Source organism: Somniosus microcephalus, unplaced genomic scaffold (assembly GCF_052327205.1).
Source record: "Somniosus microcephalus isolate GS21.2 unplaced genomic scaffold, FLI_Smic_1.0 scaffold175, whole genome shotgun sequence".
Taxonomy (NCBI): Eukaryota; Metazoa; Chordata; class Chondrichthyes; order Squaliformes; family Somniosidae; genus Somniosus; species Somniosus microcephalus.
This window is the reverse complement of record NW_028225362.1, coordinates 481,225-498,244: the sequence shown is the minus strand read 5'-3', so window position 1 is coordinate 498,244 and position 17,020 is coordinate 481,225. Positions and strand designations below refer to the sequence as shown.

Genomic DNA, 17,020 nt, shown 5'->3' with positions numbered 1-17,020 from the left:
CACGGCAGTAATGCAGCTACAGTCACCGGAACTCAGTACAAATAAATTGGGTTTGAGTACTGTAAAATGTTATCGTTGTGGAAAGACAACACACGATCAGAACCAGTGTTGGTTTAAAAACCAAGAATGCAGAACGTGTGGCAGGCTTGGCCACATAGCTAAAGTATGCCGGTCAGGAAAGAAGACCAGCAACAAAAAGTCACCGCAAAGAAAATACATAAAGGTGCACAAGGTGACAAAGACCAGTTCAAACGAACAGAAGTCAGATTCAGACGCTAGCAGTAATGAACTGGGTAGCTTAAGAGTACACAACGTTGGTAAGGATGCAGATCTCCAGACAATTTGGGTCACTCTTCAGATAGCAGGAGTCCAAGTAAAGATGGAATTGGACACTGGATCGGCATTGACGGTCATGAATAAGAAAGATTACAAAAGGTTATTCCAACATATTCCCCTACGGGATACGAAGATTATATTGAAAACATACACGGGGCAAAGAGTGTACCCCATCGGAAAGATAGAGGTAAAAGTGGTCCACAAGGGCGAAGAAAGCCAAGTAATGGACTTATATGTGCTACCTGAAGGAGGTCCACCACTACTGGGACGGGAGTGGATTAGGAAAATGAATATGGACTGGCACTCCTTAAAAGCACTAACGGTAGATTCCGGGGAAACAGATGTCAAACCTAAACGATTGTCCAAAATATTGGATGATGCTAAAGAGGTGCTCCAGCAAGGACTGGGAACACTGAAAGGAATTACGGCAAACATCAAGATTGATGAACATGCACAACCAAAATTTTTCAAAGCCAGACCGGTACCCTATGCAATACGACCTACTGTAGAAGCGGAACTGGAAGCGCTAGAACGTTCAGGTGTACTGTCTAAGGTAGATTGGAGTGAGTGGGCTACGCCCATTGTTCCCGTTATGAAACGTCCTTCGAGCAACAAGCCAGGAGAACCAGGGAAGGTTCGCATCTGTGGAGATTTCAAGATCACCGTTAATCCGGTGCTTCACGCGGTGCAGTATCCGCTTCCGCGGATTGAGGATATTTTTGCTTCGTTGTCTGGCGGGAAACACTTCACCAAGATAGACCTGGCGCAGGCGTACTTGCAGATGGAGGTTGAAGAAGAGTCACGCCAGTACCTCACGATCAACACGCATAGAGGTTTGTACCGGTATAATAGGCTGGTTTTTGGAGTGGCATCGGCTCCGGCAATTTGGCAGAGGGCCATGGAGCAGGTATTACAGGGAATTCCAGGCACACAATGTTACCTGGACGATATTCTGATTACAGGTGATGGTGATTAAGAACACCTCGCAAACTTGGAACTGGTGCTCAACAGACTGAAAGAGTATGGACTTAGAGTTAATCGGCAGAAATGTGAGTTCTTTCAGAAGCGGATCTTGTACTGTGGTCATGTCATTGACCGGGAGGGGCTTCATAAGTCTCCTGACAAGATAGAGGCAGTTGTAAAGGCTCCCGCTCCGGATAATGTCTCTCAGTTGAGGTCGTTTCTGGGATTGATTAACTATTACCATAAGTTTCTACCGAATCTATCCACGGTACTGCACCCGCTGAACGCTCTTTTACAGAAGGGGGTACCATGGGAATGGAGTGAAAACTGCAAGAAAGCATTTCGCAAAAGCAAAGAATTGATCACCTCAGAGGAAGTGTTGGCTCACTTCAACCCGACACTGCCTATTCGGTTGGCTTGTGATGCTTCTCCATATGGTATTGGGGCAGTACTCTCACACAAGTTGCCAAATGGCACGGAAAGGCCAGTCGCATTTGCATCCAGATCATTGACCTCCGCTGAGCGCAACTATGCGCAGATCGATAGGGAGGCTCTCAGCCTTGTATGGGGAGTGAAGAAGTTTAATCATTACCTGCAGGGCCAAAAATTCACACTTCTGACAGACCATCAGCCGTTGGTATCCATTTTTAACCCTAAGAAGGGTGTTTCGGTGATGACAGCACAGCGACTCCAGAGGTGGTCCCTTTTCCTAGGGGCACATCAATATCAAATAGAATTCAAAGGTACAAAGTGGCATGGCAATGCTGATGGGCTGTCGCGCCTGCCACTACCTGAAGCAGAAGAGATGGCGAAAGTTGACCCTGTTGAGTTATTTCATTCGACCATCATCGAGTGTTTACCAGTCACCAATGCAAGTATTGAAAGAGAAACCAGGAACGACCTGACACTGTCCCGAGTTTACGAGGTGACAGTGAAGGGATGGCCAACACATGGTGATCCTCTGTTACCGGCATTCTCGGCAAGGCGAGACCAGCTGTCCGTCTGCCATGGTACTTTGATGTACGGGACAAGAGTGATTATTCCTCCCAAGTTACGGGAAAGAGTTCTAAAGGAACTGCATGAAGGTCATCTGGGGGGAGTTAAGATGAAAAGTCTTGCTAGGGCTTATGTATGGTGGCCGGGCATTGACCAACAGATAGAGGAGTTGACAAAAAGCTGCGCTGGGTGCCAAAAAGTGCAAAATGCACCTCCGATCGCACCGCTACACCCATGAATGGCCTTCAGCCCCATGGCAACGCGTACATATTGACTTTGCTGGTCCATTCATGGACTCCATGTCCCTAATTGCGGTGGACGCACATTCCAAATGGCCAGAAGTGATCAAGATGAATACCACTACTTCAGAAAAGACAATTGCGGTGTTAAGAACAATATTCGCAAGGAACGGATTGCCAGAACAGATATGTTCGGACAACGGACCACAGTTCGTGTCGGAAGAATTCCAAAAATTCTTAAAGAAGAATGGGGTGAAACATTATACCTCTGCCCCATATCATCCGGCGACAAACGGGTTGGCCAAGAGATTTGTCCAAACATTCAAAAAGGCAATAAAGGCCATGAACGATGATCAGATTCCGTTACAACACAAGGTGGACAATTTCCTACTGGCATATCGAAACGCCGCTCATGCAGTGACTAACCAAAGTCCTGCCATGATGTTTTATAACAGGAGGTTGCGGTCCAGGTTGGACTTGTTAAAACCAAATGTGCGGAGGGAAGTGGAAAACAAACAGTTCCGGCATATTAATAACAAATCCACTTGAAGTTTCGACGTAGGACAACCAGTGTTGGCAAGGAGCTATGGAAACGAAAAATGGCAGTCCGGAACAATTCGGGCCAGACAAGGACCTCTGATGTACACAGTAGATATTGGTAACAATGTGATAAGGCGTCATGCGGATCAACTGGTAGAATCAAGAGCAAGGGTCGAACCCATGGTTGCGACAGAGACAACTGTGGAAGACGTTAATGAACCTGAAGCATCTACCTCGGCAGGGACTGTACCTGATGATGACGTCCAATACATAGGAAACCAACAAGAAGAGTCACCTCAGCAACAAGAATCAGAGACCACTGAAAGGCGTTATCCAAACCGAATCAGAAGCCTCCTGAGAGACTGAACCTTTGAACTGTTTATACCTGAAGTTATATATGTATATATGTTATGATGTTATGTTAAATGGGGATATGACTGTTAAGCTAAAAAGGGAGGATTGTGGTGTATGTAACCTGTTCCACCTTAAGAGAACTTAAGCCTGGTCCACCTTAAGAGATGTACTACTTTCTCTGGCTGCTGTATACGTAATACTGGTGGTGACCACCGGTATATAAGTACTGTGTAGTGATATTGTATTTAGTATAGTCCTGACCTCCAACTAGTAAAGACCTGTTGAACTTTATTCTTGTAGTCTGTGTCAGTAATTAATCTTAATACAACTGGAACACACAGACTTAACAGTTTCTTTTCTTGACGTTCAACTATCTTCTTAATTTCCTCTACCCAGCCCTCGCCTATAACAAGTGTGAGGAGCTTACGGGCTTCTTCATCACACAATTCCAGGGACTGGAGAGGGTGGAAGTCCCACTAGCGCCTGTGGAGGGTGCCAGAATATGGACTGGGCCTTTAAATTACAGTGAGCAGGGCCGTGGCATACCTTCTGTCTGTTCCGTTGGTTTGGCTGCTGTGCGCCTGTAAAAACCTGACCGCAGCATACACAGCGCAAGCTACGGTCACTTGCAAACCAATTACAAACAGACATTAGGCCCCCGATTTACATATCAAATGGGCCTAATGCCAGTTTCAGGCACATACCCAGGACGCCTACTGAGCAGCCCGATCTAATATGCCGGGTGATGCACCTCTGGCACGGAATGAGCGCATGCACACTGTCCATCATGTTGGACCCTTAGGCGCAGCTCAATCGAATTTCTAGGCCCTTGTTCCCTATGTTGGGTTTGGCAATGCACTGAATGCGCTCTAAAATTTGAATACTTAGACTGAAAAATATTTGGTTACAAAACGGCGCCATGGCGATTATCCCTTTGCATCTGCCATCTCACATGGAAACACCAGCCTCCAACACTGGGAAGCAAGTAGGAGCAGATGTATCACACCACGCCTAACCAATAAATGCTTTCCAAAGTGGCAATGAACTAACAGACATTGGAAGTATAATAAGAAAATGTTACTTGCTGTATTTTACAAGGCCCTGCTCCCAGCACGGAGCCTTGCTCAAGGGGGTGTCAATCAGGGAATCGGACTTGCAGAATCTCGTGACGATTCTTTGATCCACGTTCCCATTGAGCAAGGCTCCAACCAGGAGCCTCACCTCACCTCACAGTAATTACCTTATTGTAGTGTGGACTTACTGCAAACCAAAAATGCATACTGGGAGTGGAGTATCATACAAAATTAACCATCAATGTTTCTACCAACATAACTTACCTGTGGCACTCATGAACTGTTGCAAAAAAACTTTGCTTATATTCCCTTGAGTATAGAAGATTGAGGGGTGAACTAATCTAGATGTTTTAAATGGTAAAATGATTCTATAAGATAGATACAGAGAAACTGTTTCCTCTACTGGGGGAATCCAGAACAAGGGAGCATTATCTTAAAATTGGAGCCAGACCATTCAGAAGTGAAATCAGGAAGCACTTCTCCACATGAAGGGTAGTAAAAATCTGGAACTATCTCTACCAAAAGGCTGTGGCTGCTGGGTCAATTGAAACTTTCAAGACTGAGATCGATAGATTTTGTTGGGTAAGGATAGCAAGGTATGTGGAGCAAAGGCAGGTAAATGGAGTTGAGGTACAGATCAGCCATGATCTAAATGAATGGTGGAATAGGCTCAAGTGGTTGAATGGCCCACTCCTATTCCTATGTTCTGATGAATTATGCAGCCAGTGCCAATTAATTTTCTGCAAACCATCAGACCACAACGGGCTTCCTTTATCTTTACAACAACTAGGACTGTCAGGCTCCCCTCCCCTCTCCAAGTTGCCATCAGAAGACACCTTGCTTCCCTTTTAACAGATTACCACATTTTAATAAACTACAAGACATATTTTGTAAATTTTTGATTATTTTACTCACCTCGTTGAAGTCAGCTTCTCTTTCGGAGAATCTTTGATTTGACAGAAAAGTCTGAAAAAGGTGAAACACTAATGAAAAGTTCCTTAATGCAATTTTCAAATATTTGCTTTTAAAGCCAGCAGCAGCCTTGGATGCCAGGTTTTATAAATAGGCACATGAAGTACAAGAGTAAAGAGGCAACAATAACTTGCACAAGGCAATGATTAGGCCACAGTTGGAGTGCTGTGTGCAATTTTTGGTGTTCCTTTATATAAAGGACATAGGGGATGAAATTGGTTTCCGTCCGTAGAACAAAATGACCTCATAGTGAATCGGCTGCTGGTTTTACATCATTGGCTTCAATGGAAAAGAAAATTGGAAAAACTATTAGCTCCATCGCGAGCCTACAGCATAGATTCACCAGGACAAGTCTAGGAATGAGAAACTATAGTCATGGGGAGAAACTTGAGTTACTCGGATTATTTCCGCGGGAGCAGAGAAGGCCAAGGGCAGATGTGACACCAGTTTCTAAAATGGTGAAACGACTTGACAGGGTTAACCGGGAAAATCTATTCCCTCTAATTGCGAGTCACAGGGAGTGATTGAGGCAGAAACCATTGCATCTATTAAGGGAAAATGGGATAAATATTTGAAGCAGAGGGGAGAAAGCAGGGCAGTGTGATCAGTTTGGATTACTCTAGCAAAGAGCCATAGACACGATAGGCTGAATGACCTCAAACTGTGTTGTGAACTTCTATAGTTCTATGGGAGTTGTTTTTGACATTAATTTCTATTTTTTAATGTTTATATTTATACCACTTTTGTGTAGTTGAAAACTATTGAATACATTTTTGCAATAAAGGGTAATTTATTCAGGCTTTGGGACTAGGACTACTTTCATATTCTACTTAGTCTTCAGAGCTACCACAGTGAATGCTCCACTATATACAGGGTATTTATAATATCTCAGTAACTTGTCAAGGAGTTGATTTAATTTTTAATCTCTTGTGACTCATGGGCATCATAAAGATAAATGATTTCGAACGGGCAATCGTGCCAGTGTTCGACCGAGGAGTCAAGTAACATACAGGGCTCCACAGGGGAGTCCTCTTACAAAAATGATGGAAAAAATAACTGGATATGAAAATCACCACATATTTAAGGTTTTCTCCCACTATGGAGGCGAAATTGGTCTTCAGCAGTAGCGCAAAACAGGCACTAGAGAATTGGCCGCCCGCTTTACACCCTGCCTGACTTTCTTTTCCAATTTTGAAAGATTTTCAGGCTGGGTGGAGAACAGGCTGCCGATTCACTAGCACCCGTCTTGTGCTACTGCCCAAGACCGATTGCACCCTCATAGTAATTACAGCTAGAGTAGTTCATGTTGAGGCAATGTTTAAATTGATATCCAGAGGTAGAATGTAGGTGAAAATATTTTCATTGGTGTCTGCCACATTTTGGGAGTGTTTTTTGAGCATTATTCCACTGAAAAGATTTGGAAACAAGTTACATTTAAACATTGAGGTTTTTTTTAAAAAGCAAAGTCTGTTCACACAAGCTTAATAAATATACCGAGACAAAAGGGCCTAGAAATTCAGTAAGGCGCTGCAAGCTTTGCACCCAGTTACCGCCTAAAGAGGGTTTCTGCGCCAGTATAGGAGGTTGCGCTGATATTGAGCTCGGCGGTAATGGTGGCGGTAGCCGGTAGCGCTGCGCCGGCACCGATGACGTCATCGGTGTGCGCAGTGCCCCGTTTCCGCCCCGATGCCGGCCCGACGCCCATATTCAGTTGCCGCCGCCTCCTCCGTGGCGGCCGCTACTAACATCCGGAGACCAGGGCCTTACTGCAGCCTTAGTGGGGCGCATAAAGGTGGAGGTGCGGCCGGCCGCTTTTTCGGCGGCCGCCTGCCCGCACCTCCTTCCCCGGCCTCCTCCACCACCCCTCCCGCGGCATTGCCGGCTGCTTTCCACGAGCCCGGCACTTCTCCGTGGTGCCGGGCTCATTTGCCGGCACAATCCAGCGGCGATCTCCCCGTTGCAGGCACCTCCACCTTAAGAGAAGGAGGAGGCCTGCAGTACCGCAGCCTGCCGCACCGCATCGGGTGGTGCAGCGGCACTTAGAGCGCTGAAATTCAGTTTCTGCGCCCCAAGCGGGGGCGGGTACACCCTGGAATAGCGGCCGGTTCAGACTTGGGGCGCAAAAAGCGAATATCGGACGGTCGCACATGGCTCCGCGCCCAGCGCTAACTTTTGGCCGTTAGCCAGCTGGCGGGGCCATAGTGAATTTCTAGGCCAAGGTGTTTAAAATGCTAATAAGCTAGGCATCAAAATTATTTCCCCATAGGCTATAAGCATTTCTTTAGCCTGTCTCAGTCATCGATAAAAAACCTCCCACCAATTGTGTTGGGAGGTCCCTGGTTCCAGATGTTTGGCAGGGGTTGTCTGGCATAGGTCCTTCCCTCTGGTTGTGAACAGAGGGAGATAATAATGGGGACAGGGCTGACAGTCAAGTTTTTAAACAAACAGAAGACTGCAAGGACAAGCTTTTGTGAGACTCAATAGGTTAGAATGCAGGAGAGTCATTAGAAGTTATTTTGTTTGAGTCAAGCAAGATTACCCACTGATGTGGGGATATGTAGCACGTTCATTATTTTGTATTATTACGCAAAGATATGTTGTACTGACTGAACTAAATGAGTCCCATCATTACTGTGCTGTACGTTCACTTGCTGTGAAATAAAACAGCTTGACGATTTGTATTTAGCCTTATCTTACCAAGGGGGAGAAATTGGGCACCTCAGTGCCTCCCGTTAGCACCTCCAGGGGATGCTAACGGGCCTTAAACACTTACCGACCGGGCACGGCAAGAAGATTGACTCCCGCTATATTCGGCGGGAGGTTTGTGGCGGCGTTATGGCGTTGCGCCCCGATCTCCTTTGCCCAGAGATCATGACATCATCACCGTGCACATTGTCCCGGACCCGAACTTCAGTTCCACCCCCTGCAGCATCACCGGGCAACAACACCTACAGCTGCAGGAGGCGTTCACTGGGAGGCTGGGCGCTTTGGGGGTGATACTTAAAGGCGAGGTGGCCGAGGTAAGTAAAAAGAATTCTGAAATGCTCTCTCTTTTTTTTCTCGTCTTCGCCAGCGATCAGCCCGGCACTCTGTTGCAGTGCATCGTGCTGGTTGGGCCGGATCACGGCTGCCGTCGAGGACCAGGTAAGTTGCTTTCCATTGCAGAACCTGCAGCGATGGCCCTTCCCTTTAAGAGAGGGAAGGAGCCTTCCAACGCGGCAGTGCTGCACGGCCCAGTGTGCAGCGCTGGACACCTACCGCCCCGTCTGTTGCCTGTTGCGCTCCAGGAAGGAAGTGGAGCGCTTGATTTAGTGCTTCGCTTCCTTCCTGGAACGCAAATCCCGAATTATTTTAAAAGTTGAAAAACATTAGTGCCTGGCGCTAATTTTTTCAACTTTTAAAAGTTAGCGCCCCAAACGGGGCGATACCGAATTCTCCCCCCGACAAAGTGTTTTCTTGGTCCACCTATGAAAAGATTGGAGAGGTGCATGGGGAGACACATGCTAAAGACATGAATATCCAACTCAGATCTCAAGGGGATATTATTTTTACACCCCTGGTTACACCTTTGTGTAGTTAGATATTAGGCAGTATCGGCACACCCGTAAACATAAGACATTCAGACCTAGAAATTCAGTTAGGGGCGCCCAGCTCGCCTGGGCGCCGGAATTACCGCTGCGCGCGGAGCCACTTGCGCCAGCGGGAAATTCAGTTTCAGTGCCCCAAGTGGAAGCCGGCCGCTAAACAAGGGTTTTGGCGCCCTGCTTGGGGCGCTGAAACTGAATATCGGCGTGTAAAGTGCCGCAGCGCCACCCGCTGCGGCACGGCAGCCTGTGGTACTGCAGGCCTTCCTCTCATTCTTAAGGGGGAGGTGCCTGCAACAGCGCGATCCCCGCTCGCGAGTGCCGGCAAATGAGCCCGGCACCAAGGAGAAGTGCCGGGCTCTCTGGAAACAGCCGGCAATGCCGCGGGGGGGGGGGGGGGTGTAGGAGGCCGGGGAAGGAGGTGCGGGCAGGCGGCCGCCGAAAAAGCGGCCGGCCGCACCTCCACCTTAACTCGCCCCACTACCGGCACAGGTAGGCCCCGTGTACCGGTCGCTGTTTGCAGCCGGCACGGGGGAGGCGGCAGCAACCAAATATGGCCAGCGGGGCGATAGCAGGGCGCTGCGCACACCGATGACATCATCGGTGGTGGCACAGCGCTACTGGCTAGCACCGCCATTAGCGCCCCGCTAAATATCGCGGTAGGTTTGCACAGTGGCGCAAAAGCCCTCTTTGGGCGTAAACTGGTGGCGCAGGCCACTGAATTTCTAGGCCTATGTCTGGTTCCAGGAACAACCAGCACTGCTATACTTAAGAGAATATTGAAGGCAAAACTGAAAATTGTACCAGTGATGTTGGATGAATGAATAAAACTGCTACATTGAAATAGCCTAAAAATATTTGAGAAACAAGGATAAAATATCTGGTTAAGAATAGGATTGGAGTCTTAGGGATAAGTGTAGACTGGGATGATCAAATTCTCCTTGGTAAACAGGATTTCCACCGCACTTCTGGTAAATTAACACCGGAGGAGCGGGCGCAGCTCCAAGGAATTTCCAGGCCTATGGTTCTTCTGCTGTTGGGACTGGGGGAGGGAATGTTACTTGCAGGGCCAACAGGCCCAGTTTCAACAATGGAGATGTCAGCATGGATTAATATTCTTGGGTTTTACTGGATTATATACGTGTGTCTGAAAGCTTTTTTATTGAACTTTTCCTCAGAAGTTTTAAATTGTCATTTCTCATTCTATTATTCATCAGTGTTCTTAAAGTCAGCACCACATGGGTAATTCCAATTGCTTCTATAATGTTCACTGCACTTTAACAAATTATTTTATGTGAAGCACTTCAAGATGTTTCACAGAAATGTGATAAGGCACTGAATCAAAGCTAGCCTCTTTCCTTCTCCCTTTCGATCTATCACAAGGGGATATATGGTCAGGCAATCCATGTATCAGCCTTATCATTGTTTGATAGATTTATATCAGGTAGATGCTGAGAGGTTGCTTCTCCTGGCTGAAGTGTATAGAACTAGGGGGCATAGTCTCAGGATAAGAGGTAGGTCATTTAAGACTGAAATGAGGAGGAATTTCTTCACTCAGAGCATTGTGAATATTTGGAATTCTCTGCCCTAGAGGCGCTGTGGATGTGGAGTCTTTGGGCTCGAATTTCCAAGCCCCGTAGAGGCGGGAGTGGTGGGAAAATTGCAGAATCGGGGAGCAGGAACCCATCCTGCCCCCAACCCGCCTCCGTGCCAATGTCCCAGGAGGCGGGTATCCGTCCTGTGCTGGGAGCCGCCTCCCCGAGGCGGGAAGGGGATTAGTGGCAATTAACTGCTTGTTAACAGGTAGTTAACATGCAGTTTTTTGCCTAATCCCTATTTTTAGCCCTGAAGTGTGGGCTTCCCGACAGCTCCGAACCACGCCAAGTTAGCAAGGCGGACCGTCGGTCTGAAGGGGTTGGAGGGGTCGAGATGTCCGTTGTGCAGGTGAGTGATGGGTGCATGTGTGCAGAGGGTAAGTGTGTGAGGTAAATGTAAAGTGTTTTAATAAGTTTTACTTACCTTTACTTTCTCCTGCAGGCTTTCTTCCTTCAGTTCTCGGGAGTCCCTCAGTTCACCGGCACAGAAAGCAGAATGGCCGCTGAAATGTCAAAAGTTGCAGCATTCTGCTTTCTGGTCTGGAGAGATCTCTAACTGAGTCTGAGTAGAAGGACTCAAGTTAGTAGACAGATTGTCAGTGTTTGACAGCTTCACAGAGCTGTCAAACGCTGATTTTTCATCTGTCAAAAGCTCTTGACAGATGAAATGTCAATCACTGACGTCACCAGTAACCAGGTGTCCCTTAATTGGCCTGCTGAGCCCGCTGGATGGGCTTAACAAGGTCAATCAAGGGAAAATAGCGTGGGTTGGCCATAAGTCGATGGAGGCGGGACTACAACCCAAAAAGTGGGAGTCCCGTCTCCACCACGTCCCCATTGACAAAATCCAGCCCTTTGAGTATATTCAAGGCTGAGATAGATAGATTTTTTGATTCTAGGGGAATTAAGGGATATGAAGATCAGGCGGGAAAGTGGAGCTGAGGTCAATGATCAGCTGTGATCTTATTGAATGGTGGAGCAGGCTCGAGGGGCCATATGGCCTACTCCTGCTCCTATTTCTTATGTTCTTATGTATGTTCTTATAAAGTGCAATTCGATATTGTTTGAGTGCATTAGTCTGCTGCAATGCTTTTAGATGGAGGATTGCAGCGTTTGTAGCCCCAATTTTAACTTGGGCCGGGAATTGCAGGTGCGGAGGAAAAAGCGGGCTGCGATCTATCTAGTCCCCCGAGGCATGAGGCCTGGCCTATTTTAACTCCTGGCCCTCATTTTAAACACCCCCTCACTGACTCCCGCCCGATGACAGAGGCCAGCGGGTGGGAGCGGGTAACCGTGTGGCTGCAGGTCACTGCCAAGGAAGCGGCCCACGGCAAGGGATGTGAGTGGGAAAGGGTCTGGGGACAACTGCAATGGAGGAGGCCCTGGGCTGAGGTGGCCCAAGGTTTCCTTGTTGGGTTAGGAAGAGCACTCCTTTCGCTGGTAGCTCTGAGACTGCGCATAATCCGCTACTTTTAAAATGAGGTCGGGGTCTGAATTACATCAACATTTCAAAAACATTTGAGGCTCCAGCCTGCCTGCGGTGAATGGCCTTCATGCTCCTGAAAACCCAGGAGTTAAAAGGGTCGGTGTGGGGGTGTCGAGAAAGCTGTGGGAAAGCAGTGGGTTAAACCCAGCTGTCATTTTAACCTCCCACCCGTCTTCTCCTGCCGGTAGAACATGTTAAAGTTACACATTTTAAATCAGATTGATCCCCCTATTTGAACAAATTGTTATGCTAAACATGCAGATTTATGCAGTAGAGTTACGGTAATATTCTCCAGATGTTATGCCCTAGTGCAATTTAAGTTAAAGTAAAAACTTTGCAATTCATGGGATTTATTTATTCTAACTTTCCATGGGTGAACTAAAATGAGTTTAATTTAGCACAAACAATGGTAATTACTTACAATTAATTCACAGTCATGTGATCTTCAATTTAGTGACTATTTACAACCAATTAGCAACTTATCAGGATATATTAGAGAATTCCTTCATTCCGTCACTTGGTAGCTGGCCTGGAGAAGGTGGTGCCACACCGCTCGGCATGAGCGCGGGTTGTATAACTGCAAGGCGGGCTTTTAAACTATGTAAATCCACTGGCAGCCCATTCCTACTTTTAATGTTTCAAAAGAACTGACTATCCCATCAGCTCTACTCAAACCTCTGGGACACTCACCAGCTGTCAGGGGTTGCTGAGTGGGGTTTTGTGCCTGCAGTTGAATACATATTTCCTGAACCCCCAACAAAATCTCCAGTGTCAATGTTGCCACTGCCTGCAACAACAACAACTTGTATTTATATAGCGCCTTTAACGTAGTAAAACATCCCAAGGCGCTGCACAGGAGTATTTTAAGACAATAAATTTGTCACCGATCCACATAAGGATAAATTAGGGCAGGTGACCAAAAGCTTGGTCAAAGAGGTAGGTTTTAAGGAGCGTCTTAAAGGAGGAAAGCGAGGTAGTGAGGCAGACAGGTTTAGGCAGGGAATTCCAGAGCTTAGAGCCTAGGCAACAGAAGGCACGGCCACCAAAGGTTGAATGATTATAATCAGGGATCCTTAAGAAGGCAGAATTAGAGCACAGATATCTCGGGGGGGTTGTGAGGCTGAAGGAGATTACAGAGATAGGAAGGGACGAGGCCATGGAGGGATTTGAATACAAGGATCAGAATTTTGAAATCGAGGTGTTGCTTAACCAGGAGCCAATGTGGGTCAGCGAGCACAGAGGTGATGGGCGAATGGGACTTGGTGCGAGTTACAACATGGGCAGCAAGCAGAGTTTTGGATGACCTCAAGTTTACGTAGGGTGGGACATGGGAGGCCAGCCGGGAGTGCATTGGAATAGTCAAGTCTAGAGGTAACAAAGGCATGGATGCACTACAAACTCAAGTGTGATGAAATATTCCATTCATCACTGCCTGTGACTGTGGTTGGTTTCAGTTTCATTTCCCTTACCTCTGTTCCGTTTCCTCACCATTGTATTGTACTATGTGTAGGGCTCCACCCATACCTGGCCCATTGTATTGTACTATGTGTAGGGCTCCGCCCATACCTGGCCCCTATGTAAGCTGGCCCAGCCTGCAGCACATCCAGTATGGCAGAGCTCTGGATGGAAGATACCTCTCTCCTGTGTGTTACCTTCTAAGTCAATAAAAGCCTTGTTTTGTTTCGCTAACATCGAGTCTCGGATTTATTGAGGCACATCATCAAGCATTTTATCAAGACAGGCATTGCCAGGGAAGCTGTCAGCAGACCGAGCATCCTAAGGAACTTGCTCCTTGCTGGAGCAGGCACTGAAACAACTTGGCTGCCATTTACCCACACGCAGCTTCCCCAACTTATGGTCACTAAAGAAAATATTTCCTTTGCAGCGGTTTTTAAAATCTTGCAATTGCTTTAAAAGGTACCGTGTGCCATAACGGCGAGATGAAAGGGTTTGGTGGTGGAGAGCACAACGCTAATGTGTCAGGCACTTGCTCCCATTTGCCAACTGCTGATTCTGCAGCCACTGAAGTGCAGAATATCCCTCTCCGCCCAGAGCACACTGCCCATCACTTTAACACACGCAGAATTGCTCTCTTATTTTGATCATAAGAAATCGCATGTTTTTGACCTGCGCCATTATTTTTTTCCTCGTCCAGAGAGATTCCTGGCTTTCATCACAATAGAGTCATTGGCCCCGATTTTCCCCCAGCCGTCGGGCAGGGGCTGAATTGTAGAAATAGGGGGTCGCGACCCCCCCCCGCCCGATTCCCCGCCCCGCCCGACTTTCGCCCCCGTGTTTCAGCACGACCCAAATCAGTCCCGCCCGCAGCAGGTGGGAATGGTCGGCGGGAGCCTAATGATCAATAATTGGCATGTTTAATCCTATTTTCAGGGTCCCTTGCAATTTTCAGCCTTTCCCCACGTGAAACACGCCTGGTGGGAACACCGTTGATGAAACCTGGCGTGAACAAAGTTAGCTTGCTTGCTTTCAGCTGCAGGTCAATGAGCAACTCCAGCAACAGCAGCAGCACCAGCAACAACAGCAGCACCAGCAACAACAGCAGCACCAGCAGGAGCGACAGGCTGTGGCTCAGCCACCTGAGGCAGCACAGGCCAGAAGGGGCCAGCGCATGGAAGGCCATCGGCGCAGGAGATACCCCCCAAACAGGGTCTACAGACACAGGGTGAGCTACCTCAACATGACTGAGCAGCAGTGCCAGAGGTGGCTCCGACTTTCGCGAGAGGTTGTGACTGACATCTGCGCAATGCTGCAGCAAGACCTGGAGCCCAGAGCACCAGGTCCACACTCCTTACCAGTGGCCATCAAAGTCACCACCGCACTCAATTTTTATGCCTCAGGCTCCTTCCAGGGATCAGCAGCAGACATCAGCGGCATCTCCCAGGCGGCTGCACACACTTGCATCAAACAGGTCACCGATGCCTTCTTTGCCCTCGCGCACAATCACATCCATTTCACTAGGGATCGCGCAAGTGTGAGGGCGCGAGCGCTTGGATTAGCTCAGCTGGCAGTCTTTCCAAGGGTGCAGGGTGTCATTGGCTGCACACATGTGGCCCTTAGGGCACCCCACCGCAATCCAGGAGTTTTTGTCAACCGCAAGGGCTTCCACTCCCTTAACGTTCAGCTGGTGTGTGACCACAAGAAGGTGGTTTTGCATGTTTGTGCCAAGTACCCTGGCAGCTGCCATGACTCCTTCATACTGCGCCAGTCTACTGTGCATCCGCTATTCAGTCCGCCAAATGAACTTCAAGGATGGCTACTTGGAGACAAGGGATATCCCCTGCGCTCTTGGCTAATGACGCCGTTGAGGAGACCAGCCAGCGAAGCTGAGGAGCGCTACAACTCCAGCCACATTACCACCAGATGCATTATCGAGCAAACCATCAGATTGCTGAAGATGCGCTTCAGATGCCTCGATAGATCAGGTGGAGCCCTACAGTACTCATCAGCCAGGGTCTCCAAAATCGTCGTGGTATGCTGTGTGCTTCACAACATGGCACAGCGTCGTGGCTTGCCAATTCCGCAGGACCAAGAGGCTCCTCACAGAGCCACCTCGGATGAGGATGATGCTGAGGATGATGCGGAGGAGGAGGAGGAGGAGGACAGAAATGAGCATCCTGCAGAGGCCCGCCAACCAGCGGCACCAGTGCGCAAGAACATTGCTGGGCGGAATGCAAGGAATGCACTCATCCTGGGCAGATTTGCGTAGCCTGGTACATCAAACACTGCAGCCTCACTGCTTCTTAACTGACCATTGTCAGTGGCCCATGCCTGCACATTCCTACCTATTTGACCAGCTTGCTGACATCTGCAAGTTATCCTAAGGCCTCTATGTGATATCCCCATTCGCCAAACGACAGACGCCATAACTGCAGCAGTTGCCACCAGATTTTTTATGTACAGGAAACTGATGGCATTAAAACTATTTACAAGACTTTTCACCTAAGTGACTACCCTTGTGATTAGTGGTGCTTTATTTTTCTCTTATGTGTGCTCCTACGTAGTGGTACCCCTGTGGCTTCAGCAGATGTGGAGGCCCCTTGCTCACTTTCCTGCTGCGCCTGTCTCGACACCTTTGGCGGGCGTCCTCTGGGGTGGCGAGCCTGTGAGGGTTCGCCAGCAGTCTGCTGCTCCTGCGGCTGTGCAGGGCTTGAGACTCCTATCTCACTGGGGTGTGGACTCCGGTGGGGCTCTGAAGTGGCATGGAAGTGTGAGCGCGTGGAGAGGAGCCCCCACTTCCTTGAGGTGTGCCAACAACCTCCCTCTCATGGGTCAGCTCCCCCTCAGTGCCTGCAAGTGGCTGGAGAGCACCTTGCTGCACATCAGGGGGGCCATGGGGACCCGTCTCAGCACTGGAAGTCCTGCTCAGAGGGACTTCCATGAAGGTCTGGTTTCGGTGCTCAATAGATGCCCATCGCCCCTCAAGAGATGCCATTCTATTCAGAGCACTCACCATGTTTTCGATACCCTGGCGACTAAGCTCCTCCATGGCTGTAGCCCTCATCTCCTCAGCTGCAGCCCTCCTCTCCTCGGCCACAGCCCTCCTCTCCTTGGCTGCAGCCCTCCTCTCCTCGGCAGTAGCCAGCCTTACCACGGAGGTAGCCAACTTTTCCGTGGTGATGCTTTCATGCACCAATGACTCCAATAAGGCTTTGCTCATGCTCGCCATGGACTCCTCCATTCGCTCCACACTCGCAGCGACCCTGGAGACAAAACCTGCCAGAGACTCCTGCATCTGTGCATGGAGATCCATCACCTCCTCTCTTGCGGATGGACCCAGAGGCATAGGGTCGACATGCAGCTGAGCTGTGCTGGCAGAGGCCTGCGCCCTCCGACGAGGACTCTCCACTGCCGTCCCTGTCTC

General features: G+C 48.6%; 1 long non-coding RNA gene across 3 annotated transcripts in view; it reads right to left on the bottom strand.

Moving 5' to 3' along the window:
* The window catches only part of LOC147082104 (uncharacterized), a 54,412-nt gene that overhangs the window by 23,397 nt on the left and 13,995 nt on the right, over positions 1 to 17,020 (bottom strand). For all 3 annotated transcript variants that reach the window (XR_015076306.1, XR_015076308.1, XR_015076307.1), the window contains exon 2: positions 5,417 to 5,467. This is a non-coding gene — a long non-coding RNA (uncharacterized LOC147082104). The remainder of the gene's footprint in view (positions 1 to 5,416; positions 5,468 to 17,020) is intronic.